A 24,626-nucleotide genomic window follows, 5' to 3' on the forward strand; every position below is an offset into this window, starting at 1 on the left:
AAAGGAACAAATGAACATGAAAAAGAGAGTTCTTCATTCTCAGTTTTCACCCTTTAGCACTGACTATTTGTAACGCCCAATACTTGTATGTTCTTAGATTATTTTCGAGCAGAGTTTCAAAAAATTAGAATCAATAGGAGAATGCTGATGGGTTTTTGTAGTGTTCAACCACTTATCACGGGCTAAGGTTTCGTTTATTTGCGTATTTAATTTGATATTTTGATTCTACAAATATTTTTCTTGAAGCTGTGGGAGTGAAAACTTTTCAGTCTCTCTTAGGTTTCTACATTTACAACAGGAAATAACAAGAATAAAAAAGCGAAAAGCGGTTATTTCAGAAACCAGTTATTTTGAGCGGTTTTAACAGACAGGTTTAACTGGCGTGGAAAAGAGATATAACCGAATATCGGTTGTTTCAGCGATGACCGCGGTCCCTAGGGCACTGCGGGTAAAGGCAGTTTTTGGCAAGTAGCCACGAAATCAGGTGTTTACTTTTCAGAGGATTCATTTGCCGTATATAATTTAGGAAAACTAAAAAAATGCAAAACCTGGATGTCCGAAAGGAGATTTGAGCGCGAAAGGCAGTCTACTGTGTTAACCACTGGGTCACGTCATTCGATATACCGGGTTATCAAGAAAGTCATTATAAATTTGAAAACTTAATAACCCACGGAATAACGTAGATAGAGAGGTAAAAATTGACACACATGCTTGGAATGACATAGGGTTTTATTAGAATTAAAAAAATTCACAAAATGTCCGACAGATGGCTCTGGACAGCAAAACGTCAGTGACTGCTCATGACAATCGTGTATAAAAGGAGCTGTAATGAGAGAGAGAATCAGATGCGCTAGCACTCGCAGCATGTTGACGTTACCTGAAAAGGCACTTTCAGTGAAGCTGTATTATCAGAATGGGGAATGTGCTAGTTCAGCGTTACGATCCTATCGCCATAGGAAGGGGATTCGAACGGGTAAAGGTCTGTTGACAAATGCAGCTGTGGCGAGAATGATTTCGAAGTTCGAAGCCACGGGTTGTTTAGACTATAGACCCCGTAGACTGCTGAGACATTTCAGGAAGAAATGGAGACTGTAGTGGGTTCGTCTATGCACGGGGAAGTCAGCGCTCCTGCAGTCGCACGTCGCACCGGCATTCCATAAACTACTACAGGGTTATTACAAATGATTGAAGCGATTTCACAGCTCTACAATAACTTTATTATTTGAGATATTTTCACAATGCTTTGCACACACGTACAAAAACTCAAAAAGGTTTTTTAGGCATTCACAAATGTTCGATATGTGTCCCTTTAGTGATTCGGCAGACATCAAGCCGATAATCAAGTTCCTCCCACACTCGGCGCAGCATGTCCCCATCAATGAGTTCGAAAGCATCGTTGATGCGAGCTCGCAGTTCTGGCACGTCTCTTAGTAGAGGAGGTTTAAACACTGAATCTTTCACATAACCCCACAGAAAGAAATCGCATGGGGTTAAGTCGGAAGAGCGTGGAGGCCATGACATGAATTGCTGATCATGATCTCCACCACGACCGATCCATCGGTTTTCCAATCTCCTGTTTAAAAAATGCCGAACATCGTGATGGAAGTGCGGTGGAGCACCATCCTGTTGAAAGATGATGGCGCTGTCGGTCTCCAGTTCTGGCATGAGCCAATTTTCCGCGGGCTACGCGTGAAACTTGCCCGCACGCGTTCAACCGTTTCTTCGCTCACTGCAGGCCGACCCGTTGATTTCCCCTTACAGAGGCATCCTGAAGCTTTAAACTGCGCATACCATCGCCGAATGGAGTTAGCAGTTGGTGGATCTTTGTTGAACTTCGTCCTGAAGTGTCGTTGCACTGTTATGACTGACTGATGTGAGTGCATTTCAAGCACGACATACGCTTTCTCGGCTCCTGTCGCCATTTTGTCTCACTGCGCTCTCGAGTGCTCTGACGGCAGAAACCTGAAGTGCGGCTTCAGCCGAACAAAACTTTATGAATTTTTCTACGTATCTGTAGTGTGTCGTGACCATATGTCAATGAATGGAGCTACAGTGAATTTATGAAATCGCTTCAATCATTTGTAATAGCCCTGTATTTGGTTGGCACTTAGGCGTACCCTCCGATGCTATCCGTACAAAATCCATCGGCATCATGAACTGTTACCTGGCGATTTAGTGAAGCGGAGGGCATTTGCGGTGTGGGCGTTTCAAAAGATGGCGGAAGATGACTACTGGTTGAGTAACGTGTTGTGGACCGTCGAAGCTCATTTCACGCTCCGAGGGTCTGTCAACGCCCACAACTGCAGAATTTGGGCTACCTAAAATCCTAGAACTGCCGTGGAAACTCCATGTCACGGTATGGGTTGGATTTACCACGGTATTGTAACTGATACCGTGACGGGTGAGAGGTACGCCGATATGTTACAGAATCGCGTCATCCCCAGTCTGGCTGATAAACACCTGCTGGAACGTACGATGTTTATGCAGGATGACGCTCCACCCCATATTGCTAGACGCGTGAAAGATTTCTTGCGAGCGTCGTTTGGAGATGATCGTGTGCTCAGCCGCCACTTTCGTCATTCTTGGCCTCCCAGGTCCCCAGACCTCAGTCCGTGCGATTATTGGCTTTGGGGTTACCTGAAGTCGCAAGTGTATGGTGATCGACCGACATCCCTAGGGATGCTGAAAGACAACATCCGACGCCAATGCCTCACCATTAACTCCGGACATGCTTTACAGTGCTGTTCACAGCATTATTCCTCGACTACAGCTATTGTTGAAGAATGATGGTGGACACGTTGAGCATTTCCTGTAAAGAACATCATCTTTGCTTTGTCTTACTTTGTTATGCTAATTATTACTATTCTGATCAGATGAAGCGCCATCTGTCGGACATTTTTTGAACTTTTGTATTTTTTTGATTGTAGTAAAACCCCATGTCATTCCAAGCATGTGTGTCAATTTGTACCTCTCTATATACATTATTCCGTGATTTATTCAGTTTTCAAATTTATACTGACTTTTTGATCACCCGGTACTTATCAGAAGACTTCCGACGTCTGCAATACACACGCAGAAAGTGCGCCCCGGCTAGCCGAGCTGTCTTAATTGGGTTCGCGTTTCGCTTGTGCCACTGGCGGTTGCACGTTGTCTGGTGATGAGCAGAGCTGGCGAGCACGTGCAGTGGCTCTAGCAGTGGCTGAGCTTGGCAAGTGATCCACCGTCTCTGGCGTAGCGGTGTGAGCCACGGGCCAGTTGGCCGCCAGCCGGCCACACACACCTGTTGATTCTCGCGGCAGCGCTCTCCGCGCTTGTTGACACGAGAACTCTTGGGAGAGCCCTATCTCACTCGCAGCGACAATCGTTAGCTCAGCAGCGTGATACTAGCAGCTGTGCCGTTTCCAATGTGTGACAGTCCTTACATTACCGAGATCGGGTCCACTACAGCGAGGGAAGTGAGACGGCGCTCAGAGGAAACACGCTTCGATTCTCAAACTTTTGTCAGTAAATTGTCGAAGTATTCGTAATAAAGTTTCGAATTTACTGCCCTCCAGGAAAGTTCTCGCGCTCGAGTTATTCTTGTGACCGAGAGCTGGGTGAAACCCAAAGCTCTGAAATATTTAGTGAGTAGTGGAACGTATGTCGGAAAGGCAGATTAGAGTCGACAGTAGGGGCAGTGTTCATAGCAGTTGACAAAACTATTGTTTCTATTAAGGTGGAAGCTGAGTGTGATAGCCGGCGAGGGTGGCCGCGTGGTTCTAGGCGCAACAGTCTGGAACCGCGCGACTGCTACGGTCGCAGGTTCGAATCCTGCCTCGGGCATGGATGTGTCTGATGTCATTAGGTTAGTTAGGTGTAAATAGTTCTAAGTCTAGGGGACTGATGAACTCAGATGTTAAGTCCCATAGTGCTTAGAGCCATTTGAAATATTTTGAAAATTATTAAGTTTCTCTGTCGTTCGAATTCCACGTTACACTCGATTTAAGGGTATAAACTGTATGGGCAAGTCAGTTCAAAGGTTGGAAGAAGGTAACGTCTTTTTCGAGAGGAGCATGCGTAGTAACTCACTTCTGTATTCAACCATGGGTCAGCTTTATTTAGAGATTATTTTCTGTCGTTGTTCTTACCAGTTCTGGTGTTTAGTGGTGTAAATATCGTGGCGAAAGTTGTGTTGCAGATCGTCACACTCTACTCAAGAATACTTATTTGCGTCGATCAGCTGGTAGCCTAAATAGGTACTGCCGCGCGGGATTAGCCGAGCGGTCTAGGCCGCTGCAGTCATGGACTGTGCGGCTGGTCACGGCGGAGGTTCGAGTCCTCCCTCGGGCATGGGAGTGTGTGTTTGTCCTTAGGATAATTTAGATTAAGTAGTGTGTAAGCTTAGGGACTGATGACCTTAGTAGTTAATTCCCGCCGGCCGGTGTGGCCGTGCGGTTCTAGGCGCTTCAGTCTGGAACCGCATGACCGCTACGGTCGCAGGTTCGAATCCTGCCTCGGGCATGGATGTGTGTGATGTCCTTAGGTTAGTTAGGTTTAAGTAGTTCTAAGTTCTAGGGGACTGATGACCACAGATGTTTAGTCCCATAGTGCTCAGAGCCACTTGAACCAAGTGAAGTCCCGTAAGATTTCACACACATTTGAACATTTTCTAAATAGGTACTGGTTGATGGCTCAAAATGTCTCACATCAACCGATCCTTTCTTTTCGTCAAGTTGTTCCATAAATTTTTCTCCGCATTTCGATTCGGTATCCCTCAGTTTTTCGATCTACCGATCACATCTTCAGCATTCTTCTGTAACACCGTATTTCGAATACTTCTGCTTTCTTGCGTGGGCTATTTATCATACACGTTACACTACCATATAAGCTTATACTTCGTACAAATACACTCCTGGAAATGGAAAAAAGAACACATTGACACCGGTGTGTCAGACCCACCATACTTGCTCCGGACACTGCGAGAGGGCTGTACAAGCAACGATCACACGCACGGCACAGCGGACACACCAGGAACCGCGGTGTTGGCCGTCGAATGGCGCCAGCTGCGCAGCATTTGTGCACCGCCGCCGTCAGTGTCAGCCAGTTTACCGTGGCATACGGAGCTCCATCGCAGTCTTTAACACTGGTAGCATGCCGCGACAGCGTGGACGTGAACCGTATGTGCAGTTGACGGACTTTGAGCGAGGGCGTATAGTGGGCATGCGGGAGGCCGGGTGGACGTACCGCCGAATTGCTCAACACGTGGGGCGTGATGTCTCCACAGTACATCGATGTTGTCGCCAGTGGTCGGCGGAAGGTGCACGTGCCCGTCGACCTGGGACCGGACCGCAGCGACGCACGGATGCACGCCAAGACCGTAGGATCCTACGCAGTGCCGTAGGGGACCGCACCGCCACTTCCCAGCAAATTAGGGACACTGTTGCTCCTGGGGTATCGGCGAGGACCATTCGCAACCGTCTCCATGAAGCTGGGCTACGGTCCCGCACACCGTTAGGCCGTCTTCCGCTCACGCCCCAACATCGTGCAGCCCGCCTCCAGTGGTGTCGCGACAGGCGTGAATGGAGGGACGAATGGAGACGTGTCGTCTTCAGCGATGAGAGTCGCTTCTGCCTTGGTGCCAATGATGGTCGTATGCGTGTTTGGCGCCGTGCAGGTGAGCGCCACAATCAGGACTGCATACGACCGAGGCACACAGGGCCAACACCCGGCATCATGGTGTGGGGAGCGATCTCCTACACTGGCCGTACACCACTGGTGATCGTCGAGGGGACACTGAATAGTGCACGGTACATCCAAACCGTCATCGAACCCATCGTTCTACCATTCCTAGACCGGCAAGGGAACTTGCTGTTCCAACAGGACAATGCACGTGCGCATGTATCCCGTGCCACCCAACGTGCTCTAGAAGGTGTAAGTCAACTACCCTGGCCAGCAAGATCTCCGGATCTGTCCCCCATTGAGCATGTTTGGGACTGGATGAAGCGTCGTCTCACGCGGTCTGCACGTCCAGCACGAACGCTGGTCCAACTGAGGCGCCAGGTGGAAATGGCATGGCAAGCCGTTCCACAGGACTACATCCAGCATCTCTACGATCGTCTCCATGGGAGAATAGCAGCCTGCATTGCTGCGAAATGTGGATATACACTGTACTAGTGCCGACATTGTGCATGCTCTGTTGCCTGTGTCTATGTGCCTGTGGTTCTGTCAGTGTGATCATGTGATGTATCTGACCCCAGGAATGTGTCAATAAAGTTTCCCCTTCCTGGGACAATGAATTCACGGTGTTCTTATTTCAATTTCCAGGAGTGTACATTCAGAAAAGACTTTCCAACATTTAAATTAAATTCTAAGTTAACAAATTAATCTTTTTCAGAAATACTTTCCCTGCTGCAGCAGTCTGAATTTTAGACCCCCTCTTTTTTGCATCACCAGTTACTTTTCTACCCAATTACAAAATTCCTCTGTTACTTTTAGTGTCTCATTTCTTAATCAGTTTCCTCAACATCGCCTGACTTAATTCGACCACATTCCACTATCTTTTTCTGTACTTTGGCTTATATTCATCTTATCACCTCTTTTCAGCTGTTCTCGGACAGAATGACGTCATTGGCAAACATCCAACATTTTATTTCTTCTCCTTGAACTTTCATTTCCATATTTCTCTTTGGTTTCCTTTACTGCTTCCTCAGTGTATGACTGAAAATATAGACGATAGCCTTAACTCTGTATCATCGCCAAACAAACGAAGAGAGCCCTACAGGCGCGCGGCCCATCCGAGTGGCCCGCACGCGACTGCGCCATGCGAGAGGGAGTGCGAATACACTTCACGTAGCTTGGCGGAAGTTGCCGAAGATGACCGATGCTGCCTCGCCTGATGACACAGCCGAAAGAGCGCTGTCCACGGCCACGCGGATGTCACGTGCTCGCGCTCACTTGCACACGAGCTGTGAATTTGCAGTGTGCGCATGCGCGATGTGCTTCCCGTACTGCACCTACCTCTTCCCCGTCGCCGCTGATAACATTAACGACTGTAACCAGCCCTCTTAGTTCATTTGCTCGAATTGTGCACGGGAGCCTGCCGTGTAACTAGACTGAACTTTCGTTGTTAATTACAAACAAAATTGACCCATATAGTCACTTGTCACGTTCTTCAACGTAAATCTTTTTTCCTTTATTCTGTCCAAAATACAGCTGATCGTCAGTGCGCTTTTAGCTGCAGACAGAATGCGAACATTATTTTATGAGCTATTCCTTGACAAAAATTTACAGTTCCATAGCGAAATTAGTGACCTTCAGTGACGTTCAATGTTCGATTGTCATTGTCACTTTAAATTCCGTTATACATTATCATAGTCGCTGTAGTAATAGCGTGCTAAATCTCAAGTATGTAGCATACACTTTCTCCCAAGAAAAAGAGAGGGAATAAAAAGCTAAAGAGGAATTCTAATTCTAAATGGGTTACAACGCTTGCGGGGCCTATTAGTGCCGCTACGTTGTGACGAAGCTGCGACGTATCGATGTCCACTCACCTGTTGCCTCGTGCTCCGCACGTGCAAAATGAGTGATGCGTAACGAATGTCGCTTATGCGGGTTCGCCACATAGATGCAGCGTTCTACAAACCACCGGTTCCAGTTCACATCCTAGGGTTTTTATAAATGTAATCCTGTTTCAGTAAAAGTTATATGTAAGCTTTTGCTCCGTGTGTTTTATCTCTGCTAACTTTAGAATTTCAAAGAGTGTGTTATTACATATTCGTATCTAATACTGTTGGCCAAGCCATTAATGTACATACGAACAATAACGTTCCTATTACAGAGATACACCACACGTTACTTTAGTGTCTATAGATGACTCTCAAATGGCTCTAAGCACTATGGAACTTAACATCTGAGGTAATCAGTCCCCTAGAACTTAGAACTACTTAAACCTAACTAAACTAAGGACATCACACACATCCATGCCCGAGGCAGGATTCGAACCTGCGACCGTAGCGGTTGCTCGGTTCCAGACTGAGGCGCCTAGAACCGCTCGACCACTGCGGCCGGCAGATGGCTCTCCAACCAGGAAACGTGCTGTGTCCTACCCGATCCCGCCCATAATTTAAAACTGTGCACTTCACAAAACAAAAATACGTAGTACAGCGCGAAGAGAAGTCAGTGAATGACAACCGGAACCCAGGGTGTCAACATACGAAGGAGATAGCTTACAGGACACTCGTGTGACCATTCTCAAATATTGTTGAAGTATTTGGGATCTTTACCGAATAACAGTAACAGACGATATTGAACATATCCTAAGAAGAGCAACACTTATGTCCATGAGGTTTGATTGACACACGAGAGAACGGCACAGACACGCTGAAAAACGAGAAATGGCAGACAGATGCCTGAAGAAAGACGCCAATATTTCGAAAGCTATCCTACAAAGTTATACGAACAAGTATGAAGTGAGGAGTCTGGGCTAGTGCAGCAACCCTCTAGTCCCCAGCTCGTGGTCTAGTTGCTAGCGTTGCTCCCTCTGGATCACGGGATCCGGGGTTCGATTCCCGGCCCAGTTGGGGATTTTCTCCGCCTAGGGACTGGGTGTTTGTGTTGACCTCATCATTTCATCGCCATTCGGGAAGGTAGCGAGACTGTACAGTGAAATGATTGGGAATTTTACGGGCGCTGATAACCGGGCGGTTGTGCGCCCCACAAACCATATATCATCATCATCATCATCAACATCATCATCAACACTCTATGTATCACTCCTTTAATATGTGAAAAATAGATTAGCACGCACAGTGGCGCTTAAGTAATCATTCTTCCCGCTCTCCACGCGCGAATGGAACGGGAAGGAACTCTAATACGTGGTACAGTAGGAAATAATCTCCGCCATAGAGTATAGATGTGGATGCAGATGTAGAGCTGTGACATGCAGCATTGGAGCATTATTCGGCTGTTTGTAACTGAAAAGTAATGGGACATGGCGTGGACAGAAATAGACACTGCGAGAAATCCACGCTTGAACATAAACGCAGGTGCTAAACAACACTGCAGGTTGCTCTGTTGCATTTGACCTCCAATGGCACCTGTGCAATGTCCTCGTTACGTTGCAAGAATCGTGGTCAGAACAGTATTCCCTGTAGTTGTGAGTGTACTATGTCGCAGCTCAGTGCATTCGAACGTGGACAAATTGTTGGTGCTAGTGTGGTGGGTGATTTCGTAAGAAAGGTAGTCGAAGTGTTTGGAGAGGCACCGTGAAGCAAGTAAAATAAAATAAACACAATTCACGGGTTAGGCCATAGGCTTGTTCCGACTGACCGCCTGCTGCCTACAAGGCAGAGCGAGGAACTATCTATGATCGTGCTACGTGGGATCAGGATATTGCGAATCCGTCTGACCGTTGTTGTCGGTAGATGAATCCTGATGATGCCGCTGCTTCTTTATTCAAGCAGCTCCTCATTTCGCCTCACATTTTCTGAGTGGACCGCGTACCAGACGTCGCTATCTCAGAAGATAGATGAGGTGCTACCGGGAATTGAACACGGGTCATTCCGTGCCGAAGGCAGCGACGCTAACCGTTCGGGTACGGAGGCGGTCGGAGGCAAGCTGTCGAAGGGGAAGCGGAAAAACGTAATCCGCCAAGTTACAACATGGACGAAAGTATGTGTTGAGATCATGACAGATGGCCATAGAAGACGACTGTGAAGAAAAGTAAGAGGCCAACAGTGCAAATGTTACTGCTGGACTGAATGTCCTACTCGTGAGCCCTGTCAGCGCCAAAACAACACGAAGGCAGCTACATAATCAGGGGACTGAAGGATGAGCTGAAATACCAAAACAAATCATCACTGATGCAAACACCTCTGACAGGAAAATGTGGTGCAGACGACGTTAAAAATCGACTGTGGAGAAATGGAAGAATGTCATTTGGTCGGAAGAGTCTTGTTTCATACTGTTTCCCACTTCTGGACAAGTTTACGTCCCAAGAGTGAAACATGGTGGTGGTTTTGGCAGCCATATCCTGGTTACTCTGCAATGTCGCATTTCTGCCAAGAAGTATATGACCATTCTGGCGGAACGGGCCCATCGTATGCTACAAAGTTTGCTCCCCACTGGTTATGCTAGGACGTTAGGGCCCCTGTAAACAGTTGACGCCGTCCACATAGGTTTTGTCAATACGACGATGAAATGTAACATCTCCCCCAGCCACGACAGCGTATCTGAGTATTACTGAGGCTTTGTGGTCTGCTTTGGAGAGAAGGTTGCTTGTTTGCTATCCAGCTCCGTCATAGTTACTTGAACTTGCCACTGTTTTGCAGGAAGAATGGTATAAGAGTCTCCTGGGAACCACGCAGGACCTGGACTCATCCATTCCTAGAGGACTGGAAGTTGTTTTGAACGCCAAAAAGTTTTCCTACACCGTGTTAGGCGTGATAAAGTGTTGTGTTTTTGGTGCTTCCACATTTCTACCCACCTCTGTAAAGCATCGTAGGAGGGCAGGGAAATGAGTATCTGCTTGTAAAGATGTGTCCAGTTTTTACTGCTGAGCTGGCGAGAGGCAAGAAGCCGCGAGTGAGGTTGCACTAGCGCCGCCGCGTCCCGTCAGCCATTACGCTCGGAGCGTGCTGAGGCCTTCCTGCCAAGGTCTCCCCGGCGAGGCCTTGGGATCTGTTCACGCCACGGACGGCGCGCTCAGATACGGGCTCGCTCAAGTTCCCCGTGCCGGTGCCGCCGCCTTTAAATAATCTCCGCCCCGTTCCCATGCTCTGCTTGTGTGTTGTGGCCAATAACATCGCAGCAACATCGAAATTAAATACCACTGTTTTATTCAGTCACCTCCTAAGTAAAACATTCTGCTTTTGCACTACCTGAAGGACCTTTTTGCTTAATGCAGTGGTAATGGGAACATTTACAAAGGAATATTAAGAAAGCAGGGAGGTGAGAAGATAGGAGTGGAAACAGAGGGAGGAGGATGGGAGCGTGGGGAAGTACAGCGAGAGGGGCAGGGAGAGTTATTAAGACGAGAAATTCATAATATTTAAGCCCTAAGTGTTTCATATAAACTACTCCGTTACTTTTTGCAGGGCAGTATTTTCGCCTTTGACTGTCATTTTAATTCCAATCATCAAACCCGCAGTTTCGACAGTGGGGTCATTTTAAAGTGCAACATTTCTTATCTACGACTGTTTAAAAATAATTAAACTTATTTTGATATACATAAACATTTCAGGCCATGGTCATACAGAGTGCAAGTAATGGATTCAAAGAGCATCTTCGTACCACCTTTACAAATCTCAATCGGTATTGCTGTGTATGCATTCATTTTATTACAGCAGCTGATACAGTTGGCGTGGGCAGTGCGTGTTGTTGTGTACAAATTCGCATCACAACATTTTCACGCATTTGTGTTGCAAGTATCGTACAGATGTACCTTCACATTGTATTCCTCTACTCTCTTTCGTGAAAGAACTGGGACAAGAACAGTGAAAGCTCAGATCCAAGAAAGAAACTTCTGCGCCAGCCCACAAAGAATTTTTGGCATTGAGGACACAGGAATTTGAAGAATCCTCTGGAATGCCCTTGTTCCTTCGTCTAATATTTAGAGTGCACTGCAGATTTAGCAGCAGCAGAGGGGTATTTCAGACTTTTCCCAAAGTCATTGCTCAGGAAAGGGATGCGGAAGTGCTGGCAGTTGGACAAAAAGTACATGACCCAGGATGATATCAGGTCGAAAAGCGAGGACATATTTGAACTAACAGCGCAGTATTTTATTTCCAACTGGATACCCATTTCCTTTGCCCAGATAAGTACGCAATCCATACGCTGCTCAATAGAAATTTACACAACTATACTATGACAACTGCACTACGGCAACGAGGTGACTACGTAGTTAGAACTAATCAGTGTTAACTACAAGAGGCAAAGCCAAACTTCACAAGCTTAGTATCGAATTCACGTTTTTATTGGTGACGAATTTCAATAACATTCTTTATGTTTCGGTCGTTAACTTCGAACAAACGTTTTAGGACGATTGTTTCTGTGTACTTGTGTCGAGAGGGTGAAGCATAGTTTTACGCACTATCGTCGTAATCCTTCAGACAGAAAGTAAAATTTCGTATAAGTTACAATCCCAGCTCTGCCAAAGCGAAAAATTCTAGAGTGAAATGTAACAAAATTACCCTGCACTATGAGTTTAGTAATTTTAATAGCTTTGCGTTAGATTACAAATATCTTTTTTATTATTTCTGTGGTGTCTTTAACATAGCGGTCTTCTCACCTTTTTCTGTAAACAGTTTACGCGTAGTAGGTACTTTGATTTTTTTATTCTCTTTAACGCGTGATCTACAGTGTGATTTAAATTTCCAGTGTTCACTAACATACATCCGAATAACCACACACTTTCAGATGACGTTTGCTTTGTTTGACAATAGAAAGCGCTTTCCTTCGTTCTAGCGCGATCTCTTCTGTCGTCAAAACTTCTTTCGCTTTGCACTTTAATTTAGTTGTTTGGAGCGGTTTGTATTAGCAATTGGTTCGAATGGCTCTGAGCACTATGGGACGTAACATCTGAGGTCATCAGTCCCATAGAACTTAGAACTACTTAAAACTAACTAACCTAAGGACATCACACACATCCATGCCCGAGGCAGGATTCGAACCTGCGACCGTATCGGTCGCGCGGTTCCAGACTGAAGCGCCTAGAACCGCTCGTCCACTCTGGCCGGCTATCAGCAATTAAGTTTCCACAAAATCTGTAGATACTTCTTATCACACAGTAATGAACAAGCGGAATTCAGCAATGGTGCAAGCAAGTACGGTGCGACAATAGGCAGACCAGAAGCTTCATTTCTAACAAAACATATAACTTGCGAAAAAATAAACACAGATGCCTGTCTCAGTGAGTGCGTTACCAATTAAATCTTCTTGGCGCTCCCTCAGTTAATACGCCGTCATAATTAGGGATCCTACGTTACAGGAACGCCAGTTGCTTATCCTCTTCACTTCACGGATCAACCTCTGAAGCCTACACCGCCTTTACAAATCGGTTTCTTTTCGTAGGTGTTCAGCCTAGTGCTGATTTCTTGATTACACTGCAGCAACCAATTTTCATTCTTTCGGGGTTACACAGGGAAAGTTCTTGTTCAACAGAAACAATTACCCTCAGTATATGTTCGTGTAGTGCGCGTAACAGCATTTCGCAGTACGTATTCCAGTACTACAGTTCCGAAAACAAATACATATTTTTCCAGGTGTCTGCTTTCACGAAGAGTAAAGCAAGGAATTCGGTCGCGGGTTTGGGGAACAACATCCGAAAACTGCAAATTAGTTTACCACCAGATGCAGGCAGTCCTCTATATACCTCACCCTATCGTGATTACAGCAGTAGTCGGCGTCGTCTCCGTCGCTGTCGAGGTTATTGCTGTGCAGTCGCCATCAGACAGACATTTTTTTCGCGGCATTCTCACGGCCATGACAGCATTTCGCGTTATTCGCCGGATGCGTGTGAACACTGCTGCTGGGAAACACAATGGGACAAATAGCAGGAAACGTTTTGTCTTGCGCTGAGTGACGCGGGAATCGTCGTCCACAGTGCCATGCTGACTGCAAACTGTCACCTCAGAGGCGCCGTCCTTCAGCTCGCTGCAGTGCAAAACACCTCAAGCACATGTTCTCTTTTATTTTCCAAGTACACGAGCGCTCTCGTTTCTCCTGTTCTGTGCGAACTTGGATGCAGATTGCGTTCTAATGATTTCGCTGAGTCCGGCACATCCTAAAAGTCAGCCTTTCTACTTCGGGCGTGTGCCTGCTCTCGTAGTCACTCGCAAGTAGTCTTCAAGTAAATTGCAGGCAGCTTTGAAGGTCATTTAGTTAAATCACTGCAGAGCATCTAAGATTTACGTTTAACAATGAGTTGCAGCCTCACATACAAAAGCACTGCGTAAAGACCAAACAGGAAGCGGCGGCTAGAAATAAAACCCATCGCAAATTGATTGGAACCAATTGGGTTTCACAACCAGAGCGGTTGGGAACTACTGACTTCGTGCTAGTCTGCCGCAGAGTATGCTTGCCCTGTCTGGTACAGATCCAGTCATGCTAAAGAAGTTGACCCTTCTTTGAATGAAACATGTAGACTCATTACTGGTTTACGAAGACCAACACCACATGATAAAGTTTACTTCGCTCCACCAGATATCAGAGCCGGCCGCCGTGGTCTCGCGGTTCTAGGCGCTCAGTCCGGAACCGCGTGACTGCTACGGTCGCAGGTTCGAATCCTGCCTCGGGCATGGATGTGTGTGATGTCCTTAGGTTAGTTAGGTTTAAGTAGTTCTAAGTTCTAGGGGACTGATGACCTCAGAAGTTAAGTCCCATAGTGCTCAGAGCCATTTGAACCATTTTTGAACCAGACATCAGACATCCATGAACGAGAGATCTAAAGCACGTGTCTCACATGCGTACCCATTGTATCGATGTCAACCAGCCCACAAACGACTGAGGTCTAGAAGGGATCTCCTCCATAAAAACCTAAACTCTAAACGAACCTCGTGAGACTGAAAAGTTAAGATCATGAAGGGCGAGAACCACTCAACTTGCCGGTTGGAAGCAACCAATCGCACGTCTCCGCCCCTCCCACCTCCTCCTAGCATATGAGGGACACTTGTCTACCCGGAAATCCTTAAACAGACTTCGTAAATTCATATTGGTGCTGACAATTCCAGAATGAATATGTTACGAGGGTGAGTTAAACGAAAACCTTAAACTTGTAATAACAAATCGAAATTTCTCGCCGTTATCCTGTAAGTTGGTAAGCGTGCTACAAACAGCGTGCAGAATTGCCTGTAGGTGGCAGCGTAGTGCAGATGCACACATACCGTCGCAGTATCAGTATAAAGATGGCCTCCCCACTTGCGACTTGCACCAGGGAAGAAAAGCGTTCTGTTATTCGGTTTTTGCGCAGTGAAGATGTGAAACCTATTGAAATTCATCGACGAATGAAGGTTCAGTACGTTGATGCGTGTTTGACACATCAGCAAGTCTCCGAATGGAATAGGAAGTACGCAAATGGTGTGACTTCAGCGGAAGATGTTCCTCGTCCAGGTCAGACACAAAGAGATGTGGCTCCACAGAACATTGCAGCAGTTAAAGCCATAAAGAAGGAAAACAGCCTAGTGACACAGAATGACATTGCAGCATGTTTACAGAATAGTCATGGGTGAGCACACCACATTGTGCATGATGTGCTCCAGTTTCACAAAGTGTCTGCAAGATGGGTGCCACGGCAGCTGACTCCTGAAGTGAGAGAACGATGTGTTGATGCTTGTGAAGAACTTCTTCGGCGCTTTGAACGAGAAGGTGATGGCTTCCTTGCAAGCATCGTTACTGGGGACGAAACCTGGGTTCACTCCCACCAACCCGAAACTAAGAGAGCGAGCAACCCAGACCTTGCCCCAAGTGATTTCCATATGCTTGGACCACTCAAAGACGCAATGGGAGGAAAGAAGTTCCGTTCGGATGAAGAAGTACGCCACGCGTTGCATGAGTGGCTGCGCGGACTACCAAAAGATTTTTTTTCCAAAGTAATTTATGCACTTTGTAAGCGCTGCAGGACTTGCATTGAGCGTAGGGGAGATTATGTTGGGAAAAGTGAAACAGCTTTGTACCACTGCTGCACAGTGAATCGTATTAAAAAAAAATTTAAGGTTTTTATTTGACTCACCCTCGTATAAAGCGGTACACCTAGCCTATCTTCGTGAACTCAGGCAGTTACCCTCTGAGATTCACAATGGAGGATTTGATGGCAACGACATCTAATTCCCGTGATTTAGCAAAATTCTGAACAGACGCTATTAGATATGTTTTGTCATTAAGCTATTGTTGTCGTTGCTGTGGTGGTCTCCAGTCCAGAGACTGGTTTGATGCAGCTCTCCATGCTACTCTATCCTGTGCAAGTTTCTTCATCTCCCAGTACCTACTGCAACCTACATCCTTCTGAATCTGCTAAGTGCATTCAGCTCTTGGCCTCCCTATACCATTTTTACACTCCACGCTGCCCTCCAACACTAAATTGGTGATCCCTTGATACCTCAGAACATGTCCTACCAATCGATCCCGTCTTCTAGTCAAATTGTGCCACAGATTTCTCTTCTCCCCAGTTCTATTCAATACCTCCTCATTAGTTATGTGATCTACCCTTCTAATCTTCAGCATTCTTCTGTAGCACCACATTTCGAAAGCTTCTGTTCTCTTCCTGTCTAAACTATTTATCGTCTACGTCGTTAAATATCACTCTATAATGCAGATTTTATTTTTATTATTGTTTGGTTGTAGTACAAATAAGTAAGTTAATTAACGTTGTTGCTACGGATGCGCAGAGTAATATGTCTTGCCAACAGATGCTCCAAATGAACAAACTTATACAGTGTAGTATAATACGACATCGCGATAAGAAGTGAGTACCACTAGCGCTAAAGGGGAGCAGGCGCTCTCTTCACGGGCCTGTTGTAATTTTAATGATTAATGAAAACCAACTCAGCTACATTTTTACCCATATATTGTGTTACTACCGGTTTGGTTTCTTGGAATATCTTTAGGTTGCTTAGTTGTGCTGAAGTGAAGAAATAGAAGATCTTTTTGTCGTACAAAATGTTAAAGACAGCATCCAAGAACCACTGATCATAAAATATTCTGTCCGTTTGCCCTCTTCGCCCCTTCTCCCCCCCCCCCCTTTCCCCCTCCCGCACGGGACAGTACTGTGCTGTCAGCACAAAAGCAGTAACAGCAGAATGGGTCGATCAGGAGGGTTCAGTGACTTCAAACGTGGACTAGATGTTGGTTGTCACTTGAGTAACAAATAATCGTAGTTCAACATTTCTAAAGGTGGCAAAGCCGACTGTTGATGTGATGTGGTTTTGAAGTGATAACGCGAAGGAACAACCACAACTAAACCCAGACAGACACCGTATACTGACGCACAGGGATCGTCGAAGACTGTGAAGTGTGGTGGTGAAAAATTCTCATTAACTCAGCAGCAGGAATTACTCGTCAGTTCCAAAGTGCTACCAACAGTCTAGCTGGCGCAGCGCGTAGGAAGCTAAAAGAATGAGGTACAAGGCCGAACAACTCCTCGTAGCCGGCCGGTGTGGTCGTGCGGTTCTAGGCGCTTCAGTCTGGAACCGCGTGACCGCTACGGTCGCAGGTTCGAATCCTGCCTCGGGCATGGATGTGTGTGGTGTCCGTAGGTTAGTTAGGTTTAAGTAGTTCTAAGTTCTAGGGGACTGATGACCACAGATGTTAAGTCCCATAGTGCTCAGAGCCAACTCCTCGTAAGCCACCACACTTTCCTGTAGTCAGTATGACTGTAAACGAATGATTTTGAATTATAAGTCACGCTACACCGTATGTGAAAGAGATGGATAGGTCTGGGTTTGGCCAATGTATGGAGAACGTTGCCTGCCATGCGTGGTGCCAACACTGAAGTACAGAGGAGATATGGGTGTGTTTTTCGTGGTTAGGCTATGGTTTCCTTGTTGCACTTAAGAAGATGGTACATGCAGAAGGATATGAACACATTTTACGAAATTATGTACTGTGTGCAGCACAGGATAAGTTCGAAGACGGTATTGTATCAGAAAGACAATGCATCCCGTCGTATTGCAGCATCTATGAGGCAATGGTCTGTGGACAATAACATCCCTGAAACAGACTGGCCTGCTCAGTGTTCCGACCTGAACGCAGTGGAACACCCTTGGTTAGAGTTAGAACGTCGTCTTCGTTCCACAACCCAGCGTCCAACAGCACTACGTTCTCTGGTTGCTGCACTTTAGGAAGAATAGGGTGCCATTCCTCTATATCTCCAGAAAACTTCAAACCGCAGTGAATGTGTCTCCAGGAGAATTCAAGTCGTCGAAAAGGCGACGGGTGGTTTTAATGTCCCCTAATAGGTGTTCGGCTACTTTTGGAGACATCGACCGAAAGGTGCTTGGTTTCTCAAGAAAATGCGGCGCAAACAGAACAGCACTAGTGAAAACCGGCCACACAAAGACCAATATGAGGCTCTAGAAGTCCCAAATCTTCGGTGTAGCAGCGAAGAACGGATTCGTAAGACCAACAAACCACAGAAATGAAATTTCTAAGAAGTTTAAAGTGTTGTAGTAGACTGGATCATATTTACAATGGAGATATAAGAAGATATTTGAACAGTTTCTAAGTAACGAAAAATTGATAAATAGGCACAAATGGCTTAAGCCTATACCGACAGATAGACTGAGAACTGGTGGACTAAAACTGTCGCGCAGGACAGTTGCCAGTGTTCATGATACATCCGGGTAAGTTAACAGTTGACGCAGGTCAGTCCGCAAAGAAAATTACCTCTGTTAGACTTAGAAAAATAATCGAAGATTTCAGGTACTGAAAATGGTTCAAATGGCTCTAAGCACTATGGGACTTAACATCTGAGGTCATCAGTCCCCTAGACTTAGAACTACGTAAACCTAACTAACCTAAAGACATCACACGCATCCATGCCCGAGGCAAGATTTGAACCTGCGACCCTAGCAGCCGCGTGGTTCCGGACTGAAGCGCCTAGAGCCGCTCGGCCACACCGGCCGGCTCAGGTACTGACGTTTGCGTAACTCCGTGTCACCGCCTATGTTCCGTTTGCTGTCCTCCATCACCAAATAACCATGAGGAAGAACAACAGCATTATGTTTCATGGAGCGGACGTCTTTAGCCATTAAAATGACCATTATGAGTAAATGACGTCGTGCACTTTTTTAATACCCGCTCCCGGTTGGCGTTACAGTCCTTCAGTCCCAGGAGGCTACAGATGGTGAAAGTAGGTTCTCCAAGAGCAACATATCACTCCCTCCGTCTTCCTTCTCTAATTTCTTCGAATCGCTGACTTGAAGGCCACGTCTTCTATTGTCCCGCAGCTTCCTCCTGTCTTCTGCCAGATGTATTGTTAGTACCAAGGTTGTTCCGGTGACTTCCTTCATCATTGTCGTCCCTGTTTGTTTCAGGATCGCCTGGCCCTCTCGATTGCGCCCCTCCTCCCAAGAATTTATACTATTTCTGAGTAACTCCCTCGTAAATTGCATGATGAGAAAATGATCCACCGTCTTGTCCGTTTATTCGTATTACCGGTTCTGACTCTTTTCTGAGGACATCTTCAGACCCAAATCCAATTACTGCGAGACTACAGTTCCACAAAGGCTCTGAATAATACGATCCCGAATAAACACATAATGTGACTTTTTCACTCTATTAAAAGTGCTCGCCATGCCCTCTACTTTGTCTTCAAATATGATGATCCACAATGACCTCGTACTGCCTTACGTTGAAACGAGCGGAGCTGTAAATGGTCGTCCCGATCAAGAGAGTTAATTATAAATTTTAAAAGCGAGGAAATGCAAGAAGTATCTGAATGTATCAGGTAAGTGCCGATAACGTTTGCTACTGGCATACTGCGTCTTGCTTGCGGAACGAAGGGGTAGAGAGTGAGAGTCGTGAACATTCGCCAGTGACCATTTGCACCTATTCAGGAAGCGAATGCAGTGCAGCGGGCGGAACACAACACGAGAGGACCGGTAACGAAGCAAGCGAGCACTTCCAACGTTGGGTGCTTCGCACTGTAAGATTTCATTTACTACAGTGCAAAACAGTGGAGACAAAATTATCCGTTCAAAACCCCATCTAGTCTTCCGCGAGTTGCCTAATCCATTATGGCGAATGTCGGGATGTTTCCTTCGAAAGGGCGTGAACGATTTCCTTTCCCATCCATCCGTAATTCAGCCTTGTACACCGTAATTAACAACTTCGTCGTCGACGCGAGGTGAAAGCCTAAGCTCCCTTTCTTTCCTTTCTCCCGCGTTTACTCACTGCAGTTGTACGAAGAAAATGCAAACCAGGTCACTAACTGCACATAAACAACATCAGCCGAATAAAGAAAATTTATTGCCACGTGTATCTTCTTCTTCTTCTCCGTCATCGTCGTCGTCGCTTGGGTATACCGAGGGCCATGTGGCTTTCTTATGGATAAGGGAAATTAGGAAAATTCCCTCGCGGTTGGCTTGCCAGAACCAAAGTCGGTCTTATGTTTTTTCCATTGGGATCTCCAGTTGTTCCAGACCGAGGCGACCCACTTGCCACTGTGTAGATTCTGTTTGTGAGTTTTTCGGGGTTCATGTGGGCCAGCGGGTCAAGTGTCCGTAGATGGCCAATCGCCTTTTCCACACACGCGTGACGGTGCCCTCTTGGTGTTTGTACAGAACGTCGTTGTGCCAGATTCTGTGTGTGCCTTCTTCTTGTTTTGCTGGTCGTAGTACCCACCTCAGGATCATTCTATCTTTGATTTCCAGTTACCTGAGTGGGCCCTTTCTGGCCATTACGAAGCATTCGTTACGTCAAGTCTAAATACCTTCAAGTTTCGCATTTTCTGTTGCACTTCAACCAAATTCCACAGTTAAATGTGTCTCCGATATTCCTCGGTAATCATCAACTCTTTCCGTCCAGCTGTTCCACCACTCCCAGAACACAGGCAAATACCAGATGTAGAAGAATTCCCCTATAGATGGCGCTAGCCGTCAGTGTAGGGCCCGTGAGACCGCGTCTGCAGCGCCATCTGCTTCCAGTAAAGGCTGACGACGAATGTCACACACAGTAACCCAATTTCCATACATTGACATCAGTTTCAAACCCGTAAATACGTTGAGTTTTGTGTCTACGAACTACGATCGGCAGACAGCATTGGTTTTCTGTTACCATTTGAAGAAAACTGCTGCAGAATCGCATCGAATGCTTGTCGAAGCTTTCGGAGAACATGCTCTCGGGAATACACAGTATTTCGAGTGGTTCAAACAATTCAAAAGTGATGATTTTGACGTGAGAAACGACGCGGGAAACCACCGAAAAAGTTCGAAGACAACGAATTGCAGGTGTTATTCATCAAGATGATACTCAAACTCAACAGGAACTCGCAGAACAATTGAATGTGACGCAGAAAGCCGTTTCTCTTCCTTTGAAAACTAAGAGAAAAGTTCAGAAAGTGGGAAAATGGATTCCGTATGAACTGAATGAAAGATATCAAGGAGTTCGAAAGACCACTTGCGAAAGTCGTTTCTCCATCAAACAGTGACAGGCCATGAAAAGTGGATATATTTTGAGAATCCTAAGCGTCGTAAATCATGTGTGAATCCAGGCAAACCATCGACATACACTGCAAGACCAAATCACTTTGGAAAGATGACACTGCTCTGTGTTTGGTGGGATCAGAAGGATGTCATCTATTATGAGCTGTTAAAACCTGGCGAAACCGTTCATACTGATCGCTAACAGCAGCAAATGATCGATTTAAATCGATCATTACATGAAATACGACCGGAGTATGGAGAAAGGCAACACAAAGTCATATTGCTCCATGGTAACGTCCCATCACACACAGCAAAACGTATCAGGGAAACGATAGAGACGTTCAGTTGCATCATTTGCATCCAAATTCCGGTTTCATGCTTCTACATCTGGTAGTAAGTTACAACGACGAAAAACGCTGTTCAAGTGAATGCTCTGTTCTGTTTATACTGTGACGAGCGTCGAAGTGAAGAGCGCGGGAATGATTCATTGTAAGAGAGTGAAACGCGTACGTTTCATATGTTCAAATGGTTCAAATGGCTCTGAGCACTATGGGACTTAACATCTTAGGTCATCAGTCCCCTAGAACTTAGAACTACTTAAACCTAACTAACCTAAGGACATCACACACATCCATGCCCGAGGCAGGATTCGAACCTGCGACCGTAGCAGTCGCGCGGTTCCGGACTGAGCGCCTAGAACCGCGAGACCACCGCGGCCGGCGTTTCATATGTATTCATTACCAGCGATGGCGAGGCATGACAGAAACTCCGACCAGAGAGTTATTTATCGTTGCTAGTCTGCGCTTGACCGCGCGAGAGTTCAGTTCGAGAGCAGTAGTTGTAGCGAGTGGACTGTTGTACTGAGCGGACGTCGACATGGGTCGGCGGCGTGCTCTCCCTCCATCTCTGGTCACGATTCAGGACGAGGTATATTGTTATCAAAGGTAATGAAGCAGCATTGCGCTCAGCCAATAACATCTGTTAATTGTAATTAATTTGTTCAAGAGATGCCCAATAATAATTTTTTTGATAAAGTAAATCTTTTAAAGAAAAGTAATCATTTCATTTTAAAGAATTTTTCCACCCTTTTTGAAGAAAAAGCATTCATTTCAATTCAAAGAATATTTCCTATGCATTTCCTCCAAGAATCAGAATTAAATATACGCCAGCATTGCACGAAGCTGTGCCAAAAATAAGAGCAGATAGACATACAGTTTTACTGAGGTAAGAGTTTATCAGGTTTGATTATTTCACAGGGCCATAGGTCAGCGCTGCTGTGCCTATAAGATTTATCAGGTTTTATTATTGCTGTTGAGATGTTACATTCAGTTCATGCTTCATTATTTAATTGATATTACTGTGGTTTTTGGTCAACTTTCATTTATTAATTTTGTGGGAGGTTCACGCATGGTTCCATTTCAATTTAACGATATTTGGCTTCATTTTCGATAAATAACTCTCTGGTCAGAGATTCTGTCATGCCTCGCCATCGCTGGTAATGAATACATATGAAACGTACGCGTTTCATAACCCAATGCTGCTTCATTACCTTTGATAACAATATACCTCGTCCTGAATCGTGACCAGAGATGGAGGGAGAGCACGCCGCCGACCCATGTCGACGTCCGCTCAGTACAACAGTCCACTCGCTACAACTACTGCTCTCGAACTGAACTCTCGCGCGGTCAAGCGCAGACTAGCAACGATAAATAACTCTCTGGTCAGAGTTTCTGTCATGCCTTGCATGCCTCGAATACATATGAAACGTGCGCGTTTCAAGAGAAAACGGAAGGAACACGAACGAGCAACTATGAACCGAGCACGACCGACCTTTGTTCGCTAGTACCCGCTTAGCATTCACACCCGAGAGAATGCTCTCTTCGCTGACGATCGCTCTGGTGTAAAGCATTCTTCACAGAAAGCGGCACCCTGCGAGGCTGTTTTTGTGAGACGAAGCGAATGAGGACGAGGGCACACACGCAACTAGTTACTCTGAGGATTCTGTGAGAGACTCGTACAAATATCACAGGCGTACGAAGGAAAAACGTTTTTAATGAAGTTGCCGATACTAGTGGCCCTTAGTGAACAAAATTCTAAAATTTTAACGAAAAAGGCTCATAATTCCTCTTTTTTTTAGAATTAACACTCCATAATTTAAGAAAAATGCAATATTAGTGATTTTAATTATAGATATTTCACATTCCACTTCAATCATATGGAGTTAAAATTTCGGTAGCAGCGGTTGCACTGACTAGTGTACTTGTATCACAACTGCAGGGGGGGGGGGGGGAATAAAACTGGCCCTGCAAATATTTCATGCACCTTACGATATAGGTGGCAACGGCCTTGCCGCATTGGATACACCGGTTCCCGTCAGATCGCCGAAGTTAAGCGCTGTCGGGCGTGGCCGGCACTTGGATGGGTGACCATTCGGGCCACCATGCGCTGTTGCCATTTTTCGGGGTGCACTCAGCCTTGTTATGCCAACTGAGGAGCTACTCGACTGAACAGTAGCGGCTCTGGTCAAAGAAAACCATCATAACGACCGGGAGTGCGGTGTGTTGACCACACGCCCCTCCTATCCACGTCCTCAGTGAGGATGACACGGCGGTCGGATGGTCCCGATGGGCCACTTGTGGCCTGAAGACGGAGCGCTTTAGGATATAGGCAACGCCAAGTTACATCATCTGCCCGAGTTACGGACGACGTAAGTTGGGTTGCCTACCTTAAGGTGCATAAAATATTTTCCGGGTCGGTTTTATTTCGCCCACCCTATACTATAGTAAACTCTTCGGCGCCTTTTTCTTCAGATGAACTGCATTGGTCGGAAAAAATATATCACATCTACACGTTACACGTCTACACATTAAGTTGTGTCTAATGAAACAGTATGTGAAAGCCTTCCCAAAGTAGGAGAATGCTTAAAGTACCTCTGCGAAATGTTTCTTCATCTAGCTGAACCGAAATTCAAAGAAGGTGTGTGTGTGTGTGTGTGTGTGTGTGTGTGTGTGTGTGTTAGACCTGACAATCAGAATATAATGTCCGATTCCAACATTGAACAAAAATGACTCTGAGTGAGTGGGAAGCTTCGACATAATTCTAGGCTGCGTTATATTTCCGTTGTAGCACACACGTTGGATAGATCAAGAAATTAGGTTTTTTTATGAGCCTCGAGGTTCACATGATAGAAGGATAAATTGGAGTCGATATGGAAGGCGTAGGGAATCTCATATGAGACTCTGAACATAATAGAGTTTTGAAAGGTTGGCGATCAAATAACTCAGAAGGGATAGCATTCCTTTGGAATTTCTAAAATCATTGGAAGAAGTGACAACCAAACGGCTATTCATGTTGGTCTGCAGAAACTATGAGACTGGAGACTTACCATCAGACTTTCGGAAAAAATATCATCTGCACAAATGAGAAGGTAGCGAGAGCAGAAAGTGCGAAAAGTATTGTACTGTAAGTTTTCATCTCATGGATCAAAGTTGCTAACGCGAGTAATATACGAAA

At 45.8% G+C, this 24,626-nt stretch overlaps 1 protein-coding gene and 1 pseudogene across 1 annotated transcript in view; both read left to right on the top strand.

The window, feature by feature from the left end:
* Nucleotides 1–24,626, top strand: part of LOC126188733 (hepatic leukemia factor-like) — a 622,120-nt gene that overhangs the window by 541,738 nt on the left and 55,756 nt on the right. The gene's annotated exons all lie outside the window — the stretch shown is intronic.
* Nucleotides 23,450–23,567, top strand: LOC126189922 (5S ribosomal RNA; annotated as a pseudogene).

Source organism: Schistocerca cancellata, chromosome 5 (assembly GCF_023864275.1).
Source record: "Schistocerca cancellata isolate TAMUIC-IGC-003103 chromosome 5, iqSchCanc2.1, whole genome shotgun sequence".
In the NCBI taxonomy this organism is placed as follows: Eukaryota; Metazoa; Arthropoda; class Insecta; order Orthoptera; family Acrididae; genus Schistocerca; species Schistocerca cancellata.